Source organism: Lagenorhynchus albirostris, chromosome 7, assembly GCF_949774975.1.
Source record: "Lagenorhynchus albirostris chromosome 7, mLagAlb1.1, whole genome shotgun sequence".
NCBI lineage: Eukaryota > Metazoa > Chordata > Mammalia > Artiodactyla > Delphinidae > Lagenorhynchus > Lagenorhynchus albirostris.
This window is the reverse complement of record NC_083101.1, coordinates 54,130,745-54,142,648: the sequence shown is the minus strand read 5'-3', so window position 1 is coordinate 54,142,648 and position 11,904 is coordinate 54,130,745. Positions and strand designations below refer to the sequence as shown.

The following is an 11,904-nucleotide window of genomic DNA, read 5'->3' as shown; positions in this document are numbered from 1 at the left end:
TGTACAAAATACAATGTGTATTTTTTGTAGTCCTTGGCCCTCAAAATAAAAATGTTAGTAAGCAAAACAAAACAAAAATTTTGGAAAAATATTCCATGCACATAAATTCCCTCTTTTCAAAACAAACAAACAGAAAGCCATCAAAGGAGACAAATTCATGTAATTTGATTCAGTGATCTTTATTTTTTGTGTTTTAGTGGCTTTATTTAGTAAAATAAAATATAAGGGTGAAAAAATGTGGTCATATGCTTTAACAGCTGACATAAGTATTCAAAAACAATTTAAATGTAGGCTGTATAATATACTGTGATGCTGGGGGTGGGGAGGGTGAGATGTATGACATATTCCAGTGGGAAGGTACTTTTAGTACACTTAGCATAGGAATAATGGCCCTACCGGAACTTGGGAGATTTTTTTCCCCCATACTGTATATTACATTAAAGGGAGGAAAAAAAAAAGAAAAAAGTAAAGGGAGAGAGAGGGCCAACTTAAGAATTTCTTTGGCAGTTAAAGACTTTGGATCAATAAAAGCATTTCTGATAAATAATTTTTGATAATAATTGATCAAAATGAAATACTTTTCCTTTAGTAATATATAAATATTATATATAATAGTAATATATTACTAATACTGACATTAATTGCAGCTAAGTTATAAAAATTAATCTCTAACTCAGTTCATCTTGTAAAAAATCTACTTGGGGTTCACAAAATTCTTAATAAACGCTAGTGGAAATATCATTAACTTTACAGTATTTACTCCACCAAAATTATTTCCTAATTTCACAAAGGTATTCCATGAACATATATGTTTAGCATTTTGAATCAATTCACCTGGTGTGGCCATTTCTGAAAATCCATGAAAATTAGAATTTAGAATTGAGATCATTCAAGTCTTTTAATCCATTTACAAACATTTCCTTCCACCTCCAAAAGCCCTGAGTCTTTACTGGTACCTAGAGAGTTTAGATGATTTTCTCAACTTGGTCATAGAGTTAGTACCAAAATCTCTGAAGTACTCCTAATGTTACCTCAGAAGGTTATATGATCTCCACTATGTTTAAGCTACTGCAATTTCAATAGGGAAATAGAAAAAAATCTCTTTAATCATCTAGACTTGACTTTAAGCCTTCAAAAGCAATTCCTTTGGTTTCTAATTGTATTAAAGATTATAAAGTGGCAGAACTCATTTCTGTGAGCAGCAAACCAACATTATCTACCGTTCAGTCACACATATTACATTTTTGAAAATTTGCCAAGGATAATTTTACTACCTATTATTTGTCCTTTTCTCTGTAGTGTTGAATAAAAATATTAAGGAAAAAGTGGTTAATTAGGTATGTAATACAGCAATAAATACTTCTATTAGTGTTTTCTGGGGCTTGGGGACAAGTATTATTGACATATAACGCATAGATATAATGTGCATTGTATTACGATTTTGACAACCGTAATACACTTTACTACCTAAAACAAGATCTAGAACAGCACTTTCTAGTAGAACTTCTGCAATAATAGAAATGGTCTAAATCTGCACTGTCCCATTTGGTGGCCACTAGCTGCATGTGGCTACGGAGCACTTAATGTAACTACTGTGACTACAGACCTGAATTATAAATTTCATTTAATTTTAATTAATTTACAATTAGATTTTAATTTTTAGCTAGTGGCTACCAAGTTGGACAGTGCAGAACATTTCCATCACCCTAGATAGTTCCTTCAAGCACCTTTCCATTAAATCCCACCTCATTGCCCCAGGCATCATAGGGAAACACTAAATACAGTTTAGTTTTTTCCGTTTTGGACTTTACGTAAATGGATTCATACAGTATATACTCTTTGTACCTGGCTTCTTTTGTTGAACATAATGTTTTTGAGATGCATCCATGTGTATCATTAGTCAGTTCCTTTTAATTGTCTAATAGTATTCCATTGCATGAATGTATCACAATTTGTGCTTCCATCTTCCTACTGATAGCTATTTGGGTTGTTCCCAATTATTTGATTTTAATGCTGCAAATACTGTATTGAGATTCTGCATTAATTGAAGTGAAAAAGCTGCATGTGTATATTTTGATCTTAAGAAAAGATAGTCTACTTATGATTCTATTATCATCTTTCATTGCTGGGGTAAAAATTTAATTCCAGGTTATATATAAGGATAGACATCTCTCAGGACTGCTGAGTAAACAGTTGGTTTGTATTACTTAAAGAAAACACAATTAGAAAGATAAATCTACCAGAAAAAAAAATAACGCAATATTTTCAAAACCAAAATGTACTTTGGGTGGGAATGGGTAGAGTTAGGAGTGCTCCAGAGAATAGTGGCAAATTATGTAGTTTTGAATTACCTTGGCCTCTATCACCCTCTATTATTATTGATTATTATCATATAGCCACAGAACTACAGATCTATTGATAGTAAAGGCAGCTAGTAATCCAGTAGTCTAATCTCCCAGTGCTATATATCATATTCAATAAATATTGGCTGAACTGAAACAATTCATTTCCATAGGAGAACTAAGACTCTAGGTGTCTCTCAATTGAAGAAAATCAGATATTATAATCAAGTGAAAAAATTTTAAACAGGAGTGATTTCTGCTTTATAAAAGGATTCACCACAAATTCAGTGGTAAGCTGCCGCAGACCAATTCATTATATTTTAAAAAATAAATTTATTTATTTATTTAGGCTGCATTGGGTCTTCCTTGCTGTGCACAGGTTTTCTCTAGTTGAGGCGAGCAGGGGTTACTCTTCATTGCGGTGTGCAGGCTTCTCATTGCAGTGGCTTCTCTTGTTGCGGAGCACGGGCTCTAGGTGCGTAGGCTTCAGCAGTTGTGGCTCACAGGCTCTAGAGCGCAGGTTCAGTAGTTGTGGTGCACAGGCTTAGTTGCTCCGTGGCATGTAGGATCTTCCCGGACCAGGGCTTGAACCCGTGTCCCTTGCACTGGCAGGCGGATTCTTAACCACTGCGCCACCAGGGATGTCCCAATTCATTAATTTTTAAAACTCTCATACATACAATTTTTTGGAAGTAAACCTATCACGTAACAGTATTTTATCTTTCTGTATTCAGCTTTTCCTTTTATAAGCATTGTTAAAGTAATGTATTAGTTCTTGATTATGCTGTAGATATCAATAGGAGGAAATAACCTAATAGATAATATTGAAGAGGAAATTTACCCTTGAGAATGTACTAAAGTAATTTATAAAGTATATAATCCACACATAATCAGGGCTTCCTATTTTTCAAGTGGTTCAGATACAAATGTGTTAATCGATGTCTCTGCCATTCATTCCAAGCTGAGAGCAAAAACAATCCAAGTTCAAAGGACATAGCATTTTAAATTCACAGATATTGACTGTGAGCATTTTACAGACAGGAACTATGTCTGGCCCATTTTAGATACTGGACAAATAATAACTGCATTGGCAGTTTATTGAATTTGTCAAGCAATGTAAGATATTTTTTGGTTAGGCACTTTTTGAGTCCAGTGTGTTATCACTGTAACAGGTGATAAAATGTTAGACACACTGCTGGGTCTTTTCTGTGACTTAACAAATAATTTATTTCTGAAATATATGTACAACACATGTGAAGATGCAACTGTAAATGACCACAACGGAGATCCTATCAAAAATGACTATAGGCAAAGGGATTTCTGGGACCTTTCCTAACTAGTTATAACACAAAACATGCATATATAATCGTGTTTCCAAATCTACAGCTTGAATTGGTAGCTTGGTTATTTGATTCGGTGTGAAAGTAACATTGAAAAATTCATATTATAGTAACCTCACTATGATTAGAATACTATCAATTATCCTAAAACAGGGAGAAATATTCTAAATCCTAACTTTTAAAGAACTCATTTAAAATAATTATTTATAACTAACTCAGAAAAAGGCCAAATGAGGACGTAGGTAAAAAAAAATGTCTCTAAGCAGCTTCAAACCGATGTTACAGTGTCCCCGCACAAAGGTCACACACTTTTTCTAAAGGAGAGTTCCTCAAAGGACTCTTGAGATACAGCTTTTCATTGTGTGGTTTTCTGGCCTGCAGATTATAAGCAGTAAATTAAAAGGGTGGGGAGGATAATAGAACTATGCTCACTAACAGCAGTAAGAAGCAACAGCTGACAGTGAGGGAAGGGATGGGCAAACTATAACAGACAATAGAACTAAAAAAGCAAAGCTATTCAGAGCTGTGTAGTGTGAGCAAACAGCCCCGCACACCATTACAGGAATAGAGGACTTTATCTGTAAATGTAATTGACTATTCATAATGACTACCAGTTTTTATACAGCTGGAATGCATACTTTATTTCCCATGTGTATGTGGAAACTATAATTCTAAATCTGAAGAGTTTTAACTGCTATTGGTCACCACACTGTCATCTGTCTCGGTCTGGAAGGGCCTACTACCATGGTGCGCCATGAAACCTTTACGTTTTAGCACTGTGCTCCACACTGTTCACTATTACATTGTAACACATTATTATAAGAACCTCTATAACTCATTATGAGATTACCAAAGGCCACATTGCTTTCTTGAATCTATTGTTTAACTAGCTGGTTCCTAAAATACCCCTCTAATACTCCATGATACAGAGCCGTAAAATAAAACGACTGACGTTTAAGACTCTGTGCCTTCTCCAAAATGAGAGTATTATGTATCTAATAGTGGTGTCGTGAGGATTAAATGAGATAATGTACGTAAAACACTAAGCACAATGTCTGGGGCAGTAAAAGACCTCAGGAACGGTGGCTATTCTTATTTCAGCAAGCCCCAAACCCCTATTTTGCAGGTGCAAAAATTAAGCCTCAAGAGGAGAACTGATTTCCTAATGCTCTAATATCCAAGTTATTGTCCCAGATAAGCAGCTTAGCTGCGTGTGTTGGTTTGGGATATTGACAGGGCCTGGGGGCATGTTCCTGCAGGACTCCAGTCTGCAGAGAACTGGACGAGTATGTTTGAACCGTGAGGCATTAGAGGCTATTCGATACCAACGGGTGTTCGAGATAGCCAGTTGCGTGCTAACAACATCCATCACCAATGTTAACCCATTCGTCTATCTCAATACACCCGGAAGCAGCAAGACCCTGATACAGCAGGTTGTTAGGTAACCGGGGACCAGGACGAGGCAAGTAACAGGACACGGGGGTGAGCTCACATCCTGGTTTCGTCAACTTTTAATAGGGACGAGCACTTCACGCGAGGGCTGAGGATGACAGGAACTAGGAACTAACTGGGTGCTATGTCAGACAGGTGTAAGTTACCCCACCTCCCAACGCCTTTCCCGGAGGGGGGCCGCCATGCGTTTTCGAGTCCCCGGAGAGGGCGATTCCTTGCTCCTTAGTAGCGCTTACTCCCCGCCCTGTAGATAGGGAGTCAGGACTTCGCCTCTTCGCTCCGGAGTGAGGGCCGAACAAGCTCGGACCTTCCCGGTGCGCGCCACGCCGCGGCGGGACCGCGGGAGGCCTGCGCGCTGCCCATACGCGCCCCGCGCTCGCCTGCTCTAAGATGGCGGCGGAGGCAGCACGCTCACACCCCGCCGCCCGCCCGCCTCCGAATCGCGGCCTCAGGAGGCGGGAGCGGGCCGGGACGCGGAAAGCAGGAGCGCAAAGGCGGCGCTGACCGTCCATTCCAGCACGTTCCCCGCCGCCATGAAGCGTCTCGACATGCTAGAAGCCCGCAGACGACTACGACCGGGAACACCGCCGGCGCCTCAGAAACGGGGCGGGTGGGGAGGCGCGGGCAAGGGGAAAAGGAAAAAAGAAAAAAAGAGAGCGGCGGCACATCCGGGACCCTCCGCCCGCCCCGCCCCGGAAATGACGTTTATGCCGGGGGCGGAGCCACGCTTCAAAGTGGATTCTTCCTCTGCTGTAGCCCGTCGTTTAGACAAGGTGTCTGGAATCGCCCTCGACACCCCCTCTCATGGGTTAGCTGCTACCTTCTCCCGGCTCTGAGGCTTTTGGGCACTGAGCTGGTTGCTGCGACTGGCAGCTCTCGTTTCACAGAAAGTATACCTCGCACCACGGCCCTCAATTCCTCCGCCAGCCTCGCCAGGGCGTGTAGTACCGTACCTCCGAGGGGACTCTGGGGTGACCTCAGCCCCCGCCAAACTTAGCGCGTCCCTTCGGAACCCTTCCTCGGAACCCCGGCCTCGCGCCCAGCCCAACCCGGTTCGGGGGCTGTCAGTCACGGTACTGAGCCCGCCCCTTCCGGCCGCCAGCCGGGCCCGCCTCCTCCCCTCTTCCCTCCCCCACCCCTCCCCGTGTGAGTGTCTCCCTCTCCCTCTCGCTCCCTCTCTCTCTCCCTCTCTCTCTCTTTTGTGAGTTATAGCAACCGTTGCCTTGTGAATCAAGCGCCATAGTCACCGTAGTCCTGGCGACTGTTACCCATCAACAACAACTACTCCTCTCCTCCTCCTCCTCCTCTTCCTCCTCCTCCTCCCCACCACCACCATCTCCATCACCCACCAACAACACCACAATAATCCACAGCCAAGGTGAATATTCTTCGGTCTCTACATGTGTGTGGGAGCGTGTGGATGCGTGTGAACGCGTGTGAACGCGTGTGTCCGTGCGTGTGTGTGTGTCCGTGTGTGCGAGCCGAGTGTGGCTGTGCGGGGGTCTCACTCCTGACACCGGGGCTGCAGCTGTGGCGCCGCTGCCGAGGGGTTCCGTCCCCCGGGCTTGTTTACAATGGACCGTGCGCGCTGCGGCTGGGTCGGGGGTGTGGGCGCCGCGCCGCCCGCCCGCCCGCCGGCCGGCCCCGGCCCTCCGCGGCCGCGCTTCAGGGATGGAGCGGGAGCTCGGGGGGCTGCGAGCCGAGCGGGAGAGGGAGCCACAGTTTTGCGTTGCGGACGGTGGAGCTCTCCCTTAGGTCTGGGTCTGAGGAGGAGGGTCAGGTGAAGAGATAAGGTTTTTTTTTTTCTTTCTTTCTTTCTTTCTTTCAATTTTCTTCTTTTTCAAAGCTGCTTGGTTCCTGTTTCTTTCAAAACCGAAATAGACAAGTGTGTGCAAGGGGGGACCCACGAGGTGGTGTTTTGTTGTTGTTGTTCACTTGTGGGGCCTTGTTATGGGTTTTGTTATTTTTATCCTCGTACATCGGTGAACTTTTCCCACTGCCTCTTGCCTTCATTTTTGCCCCTCTTTGCCTTGTGCTTAATGAGCTGCTCTTCTTTTACCATCATCAGCTGCATGGTTTTCTTTTTTCTCTTTTAAAACTGTGTTTTCTTTGTGCTGCAAACAATCTTAATATCCATTCGGCACTCTTCCCTCCCCCTCTTTCTTCTCCCCCCACACCCCTTGCACACACACTGAAACCAGGGGCCTCTTTGGTGGGTTCTTTGCTGCATTGGGAAAGAGATCTTTTTTTAAAAAGTCTCTCTCCTCTCTCTTTTTCGGTGTGTGTGTGCGTGTGTGTGTGTGTGTGTGTGTGTGTGTGTGTGTGTGTGTGTGATTTAAACCGGATGCAGGGCATCTGTGATACTTGGGTTAGTAGTTATTGACAGTGCTTTATCCTTCATGTGGAGATGGGAGGGGTACGAGTGAGGTTCCATTTCACTTTGATGAACCTCCTTCCCCACAGTGGAGTGTTAACAATTTTCATTGTGGTTATGAGACTGTGTGACAGACAGGGAAAGGACGTAAGGAAGCTTTGTGAGAACTCAGTTTACAGTGTTATTTGTGACAGTTATGGTACTTTAAAGAGTTTTTTTTTTTAAATCTTCTCTTCGTTTTCCTTTGAGAGTTGAAATTGAAGTCAAGTTGTTCATAAAGAATGTATGAAGCTTCTCAACTTGAAACGTGTGTATATTTCACTTTCTTTGTGGTTGTTAAGATCTAGGCATATGTGTTCTTAACATAGTCTTTTAAATTTATTTTTTGGTTTTCTTTGGACAGTGACTTAAACCTGCTGAAGAGAGAGAACTCTTTCCTTTTTAGGTCCTTGCTTCAAAACTGTATTTTTCTCTATAGATTTGAATACTTATCAGTCCTCAAGTTATAGGCTCTTAGAGGTAACCCAGTTTTACAGATCCTGTAAATTTGTTCATTTTTCAGTGTAATGTTTAATTAATTATCAGTAAAGAGTTTTGTTAATGAATGTGTGCTAAAACAAATATAGTGTACTGTAATATTCGCACAAATTGAAGTTTCCAATTTGGAATTTTTAAATGCTTATTTAAATAGTCTTCTTTCTAACAGCAAACATATATTGATTTACCTGACAGAGCAGCCTGTGAATAATATGACAGTATTAATTATTCTTCAGAATGTCAGTGAGCAGGTTGGGTAATTGTAAAGCTATTAAGGCTAATATTTTGTAAAATAAGAGGTTTAAAAAAAATCTTTTCTTTTTTAAAGTCCATTTCCTTGTGATTGCTATTTTAAATGAGGGTGATGTTTGTTCTGAAAGAAGTCTTTCTCAGAGCACTCAAATTTCTTTATATTTGCCCTCCCGCCTCCCCAACCTGGGTTTCTTGCAAATCTCTGATACTAACCTGTATTTTTTTTTCTGTTCAGATGAGTGTCAAATGCCTGAACACTTTTGGATGGTGAAGTTCCTGGGTCCTATAAACTCTCTGAAGTTAATAGGAGTTTTGCTGTCTTGAGACAGTTTCAGACCTTATGCCATTTACATAATGCATTTTCAGTCGAGTAGATTATATGCTATAATTTTATGGTTTAATATTTTTACTTGCAGTGTCCAAGAATTTTTTTCAGGCATTTCACTCATTACGACTATCTCAGGTTTTCTATAATTCAGATTTTCATTCACAAGGTGATTTGAGAGCAGAACTTAAATTGAATTCTATTACCTATTCATTTTTAAAAGCACTTATGTGATATAAAAGTTGCTGCTAGACATGCTTTGGACTCAAGTGTGTCAACATTATTCATACGGATTAAGTAAATAATAGCCAGAAATACTAACAAATGATAAGTTAAAAAATTTAACACATTGATAAATGTTTAGTAACATTTTTTTTCTGAGATATTTTTCCTAGGAGGGACTATATTATGTATTTGTATTCTCTTGTGTTTGTTTTTAGACTAAAAAACGAACTCGGAAAAGTGTCCAAACTTTAAAACTAAAATTATGAAATAGGAGTTACTTGTAACTTGTTTTGAATAGCTGAATATCTGTGATTCACTGTATGTCATAATGCCTATCTCAGTCTTTTTATATTATTGTGCCTATGAATTGCATTAAATGGTATATAGGCATATTTATGTAGTACATTTAAATGTATAACAGTAAACTAAAATGCATTTCTAAAATGTGCCATTCCACAATGTTTTCATTATATGGGGTAGTTATGCCTAATTTAAAAAATAGTATATTACTCCTCCAGTATTCAAATAGTCTCGTACTCTACTTAGGTACTCAAATAAAAGGTTTATAGTTTACAAGTACTGAAATAAAAAATTTATAGTTTATAAATTTAATATACTTTGATGCTAAACAAAACAATTTTTAAATCAGAAACAAATTTAATAGTAAAAAAATTACCAATTAAAAATGAATTGTAAAATCAAGATAGATTTAATCTATTATTTAAAGGATGATATGTGTTACTTTTTGGTAACATGTTTCATTTTTCTTGAGAAAGTTGATGTTTTATGTGCTTTCCTCTAAACTGTCAACTGAAAAAATCAGTAGGTGGAGTATGATCTTTGTGTCTCAGATATTATAGTATGTGTGTGTGTGTGTGTGTTTAAAAGAGAAGATATAGCATCAGATATGTAGGAAGAGTTAGAAAAATTTTTTTTCTGAACAGTGTAGTAGGAATGTTACTTTGTTTTATTTTGTATTTCTAGTGAGCCTGTGTTACAAGAAATGAGAATACCGAACAAGGAGGCTTTCAAATTACAAAAGAGTCTTGGAAGACATAAACCTTTAAATTATGAAAAGTCTGCTTTTTTTTTTGCCTGCTTTGTTTTTAATGCTGAGCATTAGGCTAAAAATCCTCTACTTCTAGTTACTTTAAAAAATAAGCACTTAGTTTCCCTAATGGAATCCTTTGCTTTTAACTCTTTGGTATGGCTTCCCAGTGGCTGTTGCAAAACAGATTTTAAATTCCTCTCTGTTCACAGGTGCATAGTGTTCCCATATTTTGGAAATCCAAGATTAAGCGGATTTAACTAAATCTTGCTTTGTTAGGGACAGATGGCTGCTTTAAACAGGTGTCACTTTCATTTCTAGTGCATTGTGTTGGGACTTCCACCGGTCCACAAAAGGGCTGTCTAAAGCAGGTGGCATCCTTTGCTTTTGTCCTTAGTAAAATATACTTTTGGAGTTAATTATTTTCGTAGGAAGAGTTTTCTTTTTAAAGTAAAGGTTTTGAACTATTCAAATTGATTCCTAATTTAATTAGCGTAACTTTTATTTTTGAATATCATTCTAGTTTTGAGCTGTGTAAGTTGCAGATCCTTTCAGAAAACACTTCAAATTCTTTAAAGGAATGATAAATTCCCTTTGAATCCAGCAAAGTACTCAGGAGCACTTTACACAATTAGTCAATTTATCTGAAGCAAAAAGCCAAGGCAGATTTGAATAAAGTGAAATTTGGTTAACATGACAAGTTAACTTTTGCCATCCCATACTTGAATTTTTTGGGGGGCAGCATTATTTTAATTTAAATGATAAATGTTGAGAACCAGTGTTGTTTTTGTTGGTTATTTTAAATATTTTCAAATGAAAACATTTTCCTTATCTACTTCAATTGTTATTATAAAGTTTTTAGTGCTGTTTTTAAGTGAAAATTGTTTTCAAGCATTAGTGTTTAAAAATACGTACTGGAGTAAATAAAATAGTAACAAACTATTGATTTCTAAGGTTCATTTTTACTCGGATTCTATCCTTTTTTGGTGGAAATTTTATACATCTTACAACAGATGCACCAGAGGGTGCTGTGCTGTTTGCAACAAGAGATTATTATCACTAAGAATGTGAACTAATTAGAACTTTTATTTAAAGAAAAAAAATTTAATTACTTATGCATTCAAGCATATAATAGCCTTATTTTTATGGAGTTTCAATTTAATCTACTGTCTTAATTGGCAGCTTTTCATCAAAGCCTATCTTTCTGTGTACTAATATATATTAGCACAGCATAAAACAATATCAAGATTGATATCTTTGGCATAATCTGAATGTCAGCATTCGTCCTGTAGGCATATACATTTATCATCTTCTTATGCAGGTATTTTAATCTGTATCTAAAAAATTTAGTTTAACTTGAAAATCATACTGTTTTGGCAGTATGGCTTTGTACTCCATAAATTTGGCATTGTTGCACATATCAGTATATTGTATATCCTTACAGCATTTATATATGGCATAATTAGTGGTATGCTTTTTATGGTATAATTTAAAACTCTCAAAAGTATAAATGGTAATAATAGTTATCAGGCTAATTAAGTCAACAACAATAATAACAGAAATTGGAGAATTTGGTCCCCACTTCATGCTGTTAGAATAGTCTGGTTTGAATATTTAACTTGGCTTTATTAACTGAAAAGTTTTAGATTCTCCACTTTCCTCTGTGCCTTATACTTCTAAACTGGAAGTGATCTTATATTGCTTTCTGTATCTGAATATTTGTTCATGGAGATTTTTTTTTTTTTAGGAATTCACTGTTTTGGGTTCTTCTTGTATCATTGACTTTACTTCCTCAGCAGTACATGTATACTCTAAAAGACAAATACTGAAGCAGTGGTAGTCAGTATCTGCCTCAAGTAAGCTTAGAAAGATATAGTTATATCAAATAAACTTTTTTTCCCTCTAGATAACGGATTTATGTATACTGTTGTCCCACATTTAAGTACAATCAGCAAAATATGATATTTTTTAAAAGTACCTTTATAAGACATGCCACAAAGAATTCAAAA

The 11,904-nt window shown here is 38.4% G+C and overlaps 1 protein-coding gene across 1 annotated transcript in view; it reads left to right on the top strand.

Annotated features, from left to right (window-relative positions):
* The first annotated feature begins 6,400 nt into the window (after nucleotides 1–6,400).
* The window catches only part of RFX3 (regulatory factor X3), a 289,095-nt gene continuing 283,591 nt past the window's right edge, over nucleotides 6,401–11,904 (top strand). Inside the window, exon 1 of the mRNA XM_060153464.1 lies at nucleotides 6,401–6,512. The gene's annotated coding sequence lies outside the window, so the exon portion shown is untranslated. The remainder of the gene's footprint in view (nucleotides 6,513–11,904) is intronic.